The following is a 6,951-nucleotide window of genomic DNA, read 5'->3' as shown; positions in this document are numbered from 1 at the left end:
CGTCAGGAAAAAACTTTTTTTATTGATTGCCCCCATATTTTTGGACTGATGCTGCTGTTTTGTTTACTCTGTGCACTGGGACTCTGCTAACCAGGTCCCTGTGCATTTCTTTGGGCTCCTAAAACATGATGAAATTGGCAAAACCCGTAATTGGCACACTTAACTTACCTTTAAGACCCTATTATATGGTAAAAAGTATACTGAGGCACAGAAAGTTAAATATAGCTAGTGACCTGTAGCACACATTGTGCCACAATGAGAGTGACAGTGCAGAATCTGACTGCAGGTCTACCACCAAAGCCTGACTATGCAGTTTTAGAACCACAAATTCAACTGATCAAAATAGCCTCTTTTTTTATATCCAAATTTATTGAGTCAGATGGATAAGGCTACAGGTACAGTGTATGAGAGCCCAAAATTTCCATCCAACATTCAGATTTCATTGTCCTTTCTTCATATAGTTTGCACGTGTCCACCACGGCTCAATGCTCTGCTCCTGAACAGACGTTCTGTGCCACATACTGTGCAGGTAGTCCTACCCATCATCACTCAGCATGCAGATGGCACTTAGTGCTGTTTTCGTCTGAAGGAGCAACCTTCCGTGAGCCTTGCCTTCCCCCCTGTGGGCTGGCAAAGAACTGTAGAACAACCCTCACACAGGACCACCATTCGTGCATGACTAAATACAGTAGTGATTTTGTAGCAACCTGGACACTTCACATCCATGAAGTAAGAGTTTGGACTCTGACCAGATGCTTCTTCTAGTGTTTCCTCTTCTTCTTTCCGGGAGACGGATGCAAGAGATATTTTGCGAGAGGCACATTTGTGCAGACACGGACGCTTCTAGAAAGCCAAAATAGCCTCTTTTGACAGACCTAATACCTCCATTTAAATATCAATAAGCCACCCCTAATTAGACCTTAAATGTCCTATTTTAAAAGTAGGACATTTAAAAATGTCATGTAAAATATGTCCTTACAGTAACTAGGCCCCATAAGCTAATGTCACTGAAGCAACAATAGCTGTTCCATAGGAAAGCAATAGTATATAATATTACAGTTAAATAATATTTTTTCCAGCTTGGGATCAGTTAAAAAGTTCCTTGTAGTATTTTTAAAATATTCATTGCAAGTCCAAATTATTGGTCGAGTTGGATTTGTAATAAGTACTTTACAAAGGGTGCTATTTAAAAGCCCCTTTTACCTGCCTAAATCCTCTAGAATCCCATTTGAATGAGCTTCCATCTGACACCCAGGAGTAGAATAGCACCTTGATGCGGTATGAACTTGCTCCCAGAGCTGAAACTAAGGCCTTGAGTGTGGAGAAGTGTTCTGCTACTCTGAAATGATGACCATCAGGCCAGAGCCCAGGAACCTAATTATTTTCAAAGAAGCCTACCCTGTCGCAGGCAACTGTAACTAACACCTGGACCTGCTCCATCTTATTCTTCTTCTATCTAGCCAGTCACCAATCTCAAAGGGAAAGGCACTGCCCCAGAACTGGTTTTGAGTGACCACAGAGGAGGGATTAATCATTTCCCTGGCTACAACTCCATGTTGGGGACCGGAAGGCTGCATAGGGTTAGAATGATTCTGACATCTTGTTTTAGGTAGAGGGGGCTCCATGGGATTGTTTGCAGTGGGGCACAGCGGAACTGCTGTAAAAGTGGGTATGGTGACTTTTGAGAACTTTTTCCCTATTGGCTAGGGAGTGGCTAGGAGTCCGTCCCATCCACTGGCTAGTGTAAGCCATTAATGTGGCACCTTTGTTCGCCATCTTTAGAATACTACCTCATCCCACTCGTACAAAGGACAAACAGGTGGACTCAAAGGCTCAGTTGGCTGACCTCCTGTTAAGCTACAGGAACACAAAAGTCTACTATCCTGAAAGAGCCCATCTGACCAGTTAACAGTCTTAACTCCCTAATGCTGTTCCTGAGGTCCTATAACCCATGGTTTGTGCCAGAATCACACCGCCTGTCTAACCCTACAAACTTGGGACTTAGAAACTTGTTACAAACTATTTGGCAAGAGAATTGTCAGGGAAGTGTGACCAAGCTGCCAATCAATTGAGGGTTCATCACCAGCGGACCTGACTTTGATTGGTGCTTTTGACTTTTTAACTGCTTTGGTACTTCTAAGTGCTTTACACATTTTCTTAAGTTAAGCCTGTCTACTCTGTGCCATAGCTACCAGGTGTTAAGCTCAGGTTTAAATTACTGAAACATTTACTGGACCTAAAAAGAATAGTGACATTATTGCTTGTGGTGTACTACCATCCACCCAACAAAAAATTCACTTTCTCACAGGGTCTGAAACACCAGGCTCAGCTTTACTAGGTTAATATCTGCAATTCTATTCTATTCTTAGATTTATGAGGCATATGGCTACCCATAAGACCTTCCCATCACTTGGTAACACCACCACTTCAGAAGGACTTATACTGCAGGCCAAAGGGCAATCTGCCCTCCAAAAGCCTCCTCTATCGCTCCTAAAAGGCATTCCCACCCAACACCCCCAACATTTCCGAGATCTCTAAGATATTGATCTCCCGCTCAAAGCAGGTGGTAAGTATCTTTGTTAAAGACCACAGAATCGGGAGATACCTCTAGTAAGAGACCAGGAAAACCAGGGTCCAGTAGGTTATTCCTCATTCCAGGACTGTAACTCAGAATCCCTTTTAAGTCACTTGGAGATACTGGATAAAATTGTTAATTCTGGCCCGGCGTCTCACCCTCAGAGTTACCTGGGATCTTTCATTGAGGGCCTAACTTAACTATCATTAGACTTCTTGTTTGGGATATGGGCAAGCAAGGTTCAACTCTTTAGGTCTGCTATGCCTTTCCTCAATGTCATAGAAGTGTAACTATGCCATTATTAGCACTCTTTATCTGGCAGACAAAACGGGTGCGAATCTCATACAGTAAATTTGATTTTGAAAGCACACAGTTCATTTTTTCTTTTCTTATATAAAGCAACTTTTAGCTGAGAAGGCAATATGGATGTCAAATAGAGGCCGGAAATGGTTGGCACTGGTTGAACCTGCTACAGCTGGCATGGCTTTGTTAGCCCTCTTGGTATAAAATTTGGTTCACTCGTGGGCTGGGGATCAATAGTGCACTCTGGGATGCCCTACAAGGTGACCCTCAGTGTGCCTATGCAAAGTATTTACAGGGTTTGCTACATATTACCAGGACAGCTGACCTCTGGCAGCAGAAATTACTTCAGGTATCGTTTCAGCTTATCATGGAAAAGAGGGTAAAAAGCACTCGCTAGTAGAAGATAAAGCAAAGTTTAGTCAGCAAGCCCATGCATGGATAGTATTGCATTACTACACAACATATGAGTCAGCCGCATACCTGGGTCTCCCCTTTTTCCCTACTTAAAAAACAAGTTTCTAGTACTATGTATTGGGGAAGATGCCCTCCAATGCAGATCTGTCCCTTTGGAAGTACCAGGGCTCAAAAGCATGCACACCTTGTGGGTGTCCCACACACAGGATTTTATATATCTAATATGCATCTGCCCAGCTCTAGGTCCGCAACACCGTCAACTGTTGAAGGGTCAGTTTTACAAAAGAGGCCTCCTTTCCTGCAGAACTGCCACATTAAAATGCCTTGACTCGAATGACCCGCAACTTAGTTGCCACGTAACAACATTTTTCATCAGTTATAAGAAAGTCTTAATGTGATGAATTTGGTCACAGAGTCGTTGAGTGGTCATTGTCTGCCTTTTTAAAGTCGTCTGTACTGTAGAAAGTAATATCAATTCATTTTAATGAATTGTATCAAAAAGGTGGTGTATTACCTGCTCATAGCAATTCTACACTTCCAAATTGAATGGCTAAAGATATGGTCGTAACTATGTGTTTTAACTTGTACAGAATTCTGTGTGCTTTTAATGCTACATTGTATCTGGTGTTTTGGAACATTGTTTTGGTTTTAATTAACTAAACAATAAAATCAAATCAGACTTTCCCTCTTAGGTGTACCCATCGTATCGGGCGACAAGAAGTCAGAGCCCTGCTTACTACCTATAGTTTCCAGTTTTTACTCAAACTGTAGCCTTTCAGCGCAAGCAACAAAGGATATATGTCTGCTAGTCTAGCCCGGACATTTTGTTTAATTAACGTCAATGGTAGTCAAATCTTCTGAAACTAGTTTGATAAATCAGATTTTACTACATTACAAAAATTGACGAGGGCAGAATAATATTCCAATAAAGATGGCTCTTTTTCAGAATTAATTATCTATTGCAAAACATTTTATAAAAGCTACACATGCATAGGTATTGTGTGTTGACCAAAGGACAATCAATATTTTCAGCAGTGGGAAGTGGCTGTATGTTTCAATCTCACAATCAAATTACTCACCTACAAATATGTTGTGACTGTGAAATCGACTATAAAAATATTGTCACTGTAAACAGAGAGTTAATAATTTTTTTCTCCGCCATAATTATGTTTTAGGAGTTGATGTGATTGTCACCATATATCTGAAAGACAATATTTCAAACACAATATTGAGGTAGAACACCATTGGTAACAGGAACTCTTTTTAGGTCTTGAATACAGGCAGCTTTAGCAGCTTGTTGTCTGAGATACATTGTCTCCAAAATATACATTGTATTGTATTGATTTTAATTTTACTTATCTAGCGCTTATTACCCCTGATGAGGAGTTGAAGCACTTTTTTAGCGAGTACCATGTTACTCTGGGACCCATAAAGGATAGTGGTGAATTAGTATAGTGAAATATATAATCAGTTTGAGCTGTGACTATGTTAGTCTATGATTTGAATTGAGAAGGATAGTGGAGGGATAGCAGAGCGAAAAGGTTTGCATTTATGTAGAGCTTGCTACCCCTCATGAGGTATTGACATGCTTTTTGGTGGGTAGAAGGCTACCCCAAAGCCCAAAAAAGGATTAGTGGTGAATTAGTATAGGGAAATATGAAATTAATTTGACTGGTGGGCATGTTAGTCTGTTATTTGGGTTGAAAAGGAATAGTGGAGGGATAGAAGAGGAAAGTGTATAGAGATTTTATTTTTTTACGTCTAACAACACCTTTACTATTTTAACAAAATATGCTGATAATAAACACTGCATTACAATCTGGGCTAGGTCCCCAACAGTGTCATACCCCTGGGGACAGCATTCTTTGCATATTGCTATCAGACCCACCCCCACATCAATGATCTAGTGGGTATTTTGGAAATTGTGGAAACAGGGGGAATGTTTTCTGAACCTGATCTCTGAATGGGACTAGGATGTGTTATTTTAAACATTCATATTCTGTCTGAATTTAGATTTTGGCTTATGGTTTGTAGTAGTGTGTGCTAATAAAACTGGATTGGACCCCAACACATGCTCATTGGATATTATGTCTTTGAAAGCTGAACCCAGTCTTTTTGTTCATTCATCTTTAAAATGTAGCTGCAAAGCCAAGATCCTGATAACAAGTAACAATTGTAGTTTTAATTCTTGATCTTCACTAAACTGTCTGACCTTGTGCAGATATGAAGCAAGTCGTATAAACGTTGTTGTCATCGCAAACAATCCAAATAGCTGTGTATATCAGCAGAAATGTTTTTTGCTATTTACTAAACCCATTTTAGGAACCAGTAATATTTTAATGGCTTATACAATGGGTTTGGAGTCCATATCGATTCGGTACTTGGATTGGCTTATTGGGTGTGCCCCTTTCCAAAGTCCAACTGATATGAGTTCAGCCACTTTAAATTGAAGGGAAATTGACTGATTTAAAAAAGAAATCTTCATTTGAAAACCTATCAGAGACATGGTGTTCTGCTGACCTTTGCAGATCAATATCCCTGTGATTGTGCCCAATCAAATCAAGTCGCTATTTGTGACCTACCTCATGAATATCAATTGTGATTCACTCAGATTTGGAATTTGTACATCGTTTGGGTCCACACAGGAAGGAAAAGTACTGGTCGCAAACTGAGACTACTTTATGTAATGTAATAGCACACCTGACCCTTAGTTATCCCAATGCCTTTGCTCCTTTGATGAGATGTTTGAGACAGGCTCACCACCACATGTAAGTACCAAGGACAACCATATGTAAGTACCAAGGACAAGCACAGTTTTAACATCCGGTCTATTTAGAATGTTATTTTTTATGGCTATAGGGAACTGATGGCACGTATTGACTATCTGGTACAGTACGGTCACTGGATAATTAGTCACCATGTGTTGGAGAGTGCCCTTTATGCATGTTTGCCCTCTAACTTTTTGCCAGCGACCTAATGCAATTTGACTGAGTGTACCCTAGTTCCCTGCCAATCAGGCTCCCAGGGCCTATGTTCCTTCTCTAACCTGTACCATGTCGCCACAATTGGCACAACTCTGTCCTACCTGTAAGTTCCTTCTGAGGGGTACCTCTGGTACTAAGGGCATGGTAGCCAGGAAAAGGCCTCAGAGGGCTGCCAGATGTATTATGCCACCCTCAGAGACCTCTCACCACAAACAGGCACCACTGCCATTGCAGCCTGCATGTTGTGGTGCAGTTAAAAGTGAAGATTCAACATAGCACACATCCCTCTGTGCCATGCCTACCCAGTACTGCATGAGGCCTAGGTAAGTCACCCTTAAAGCATTAAGACAGGATGTTCTCTACCTCATGATAGTAACTATCTGCATGAGCAGACAGGTCCCTATAATAACCAAGGCCATTCTTAGATATTATAAGTGCCCAGTATAGCTATCGTCTAGTAACTGACTATTATAATTTTCCAAGCACCTTAATGGCTTTACTGAATCTTAGGATGTTTGGTATCAAACATATCAGAATAATAAACCTGCACCAATTCTAGTGTCAGATTCATTATTCCTTGCAGTCAGAGGTCCCTTCTACAGGGGACCCCTGAGCCAAACCAACCACTGTTGGGTTCCTGACTTGGGAACACTAGCCTTCTGCCATGAGGCAGGT

At 41.0% G+C, this 6,951-nt stretch overlaps 1 pseudogene; it reads right to left on the bottom strand.

Annotated features, from left to right (window-relative positions):
• Positions 1–350: 350 nt before the first annotated feature.
• LOC147690159 (small ribosomal subunit protein eS27-like pseudogene) lies at positions 351–741 on the bottom strand (annotated as a pseudogene).
• Positions 742–6,951: the final 6,210 nt, after the last annotated feature.

This window comes from Lissotriton vulgaris, chromosome 9, assembly GCF_964263255.1.
Source record: "Lissotriton vulgaris chromosome 9, aLisVul1.2, whole genome shotgun sequence".
NCBI classification, from domain to species: domain Eukaryota; kingdom Metazoa; phylum Chordata; class Amphibia; order Caudata; family Salamandridae; genus Lissotriton; species Lissotriton vulgaris.
Note: the sequence above shows the minus strand (reverse complement) of the source record. Positions and strands in the feature narration are given on the sequence as shown.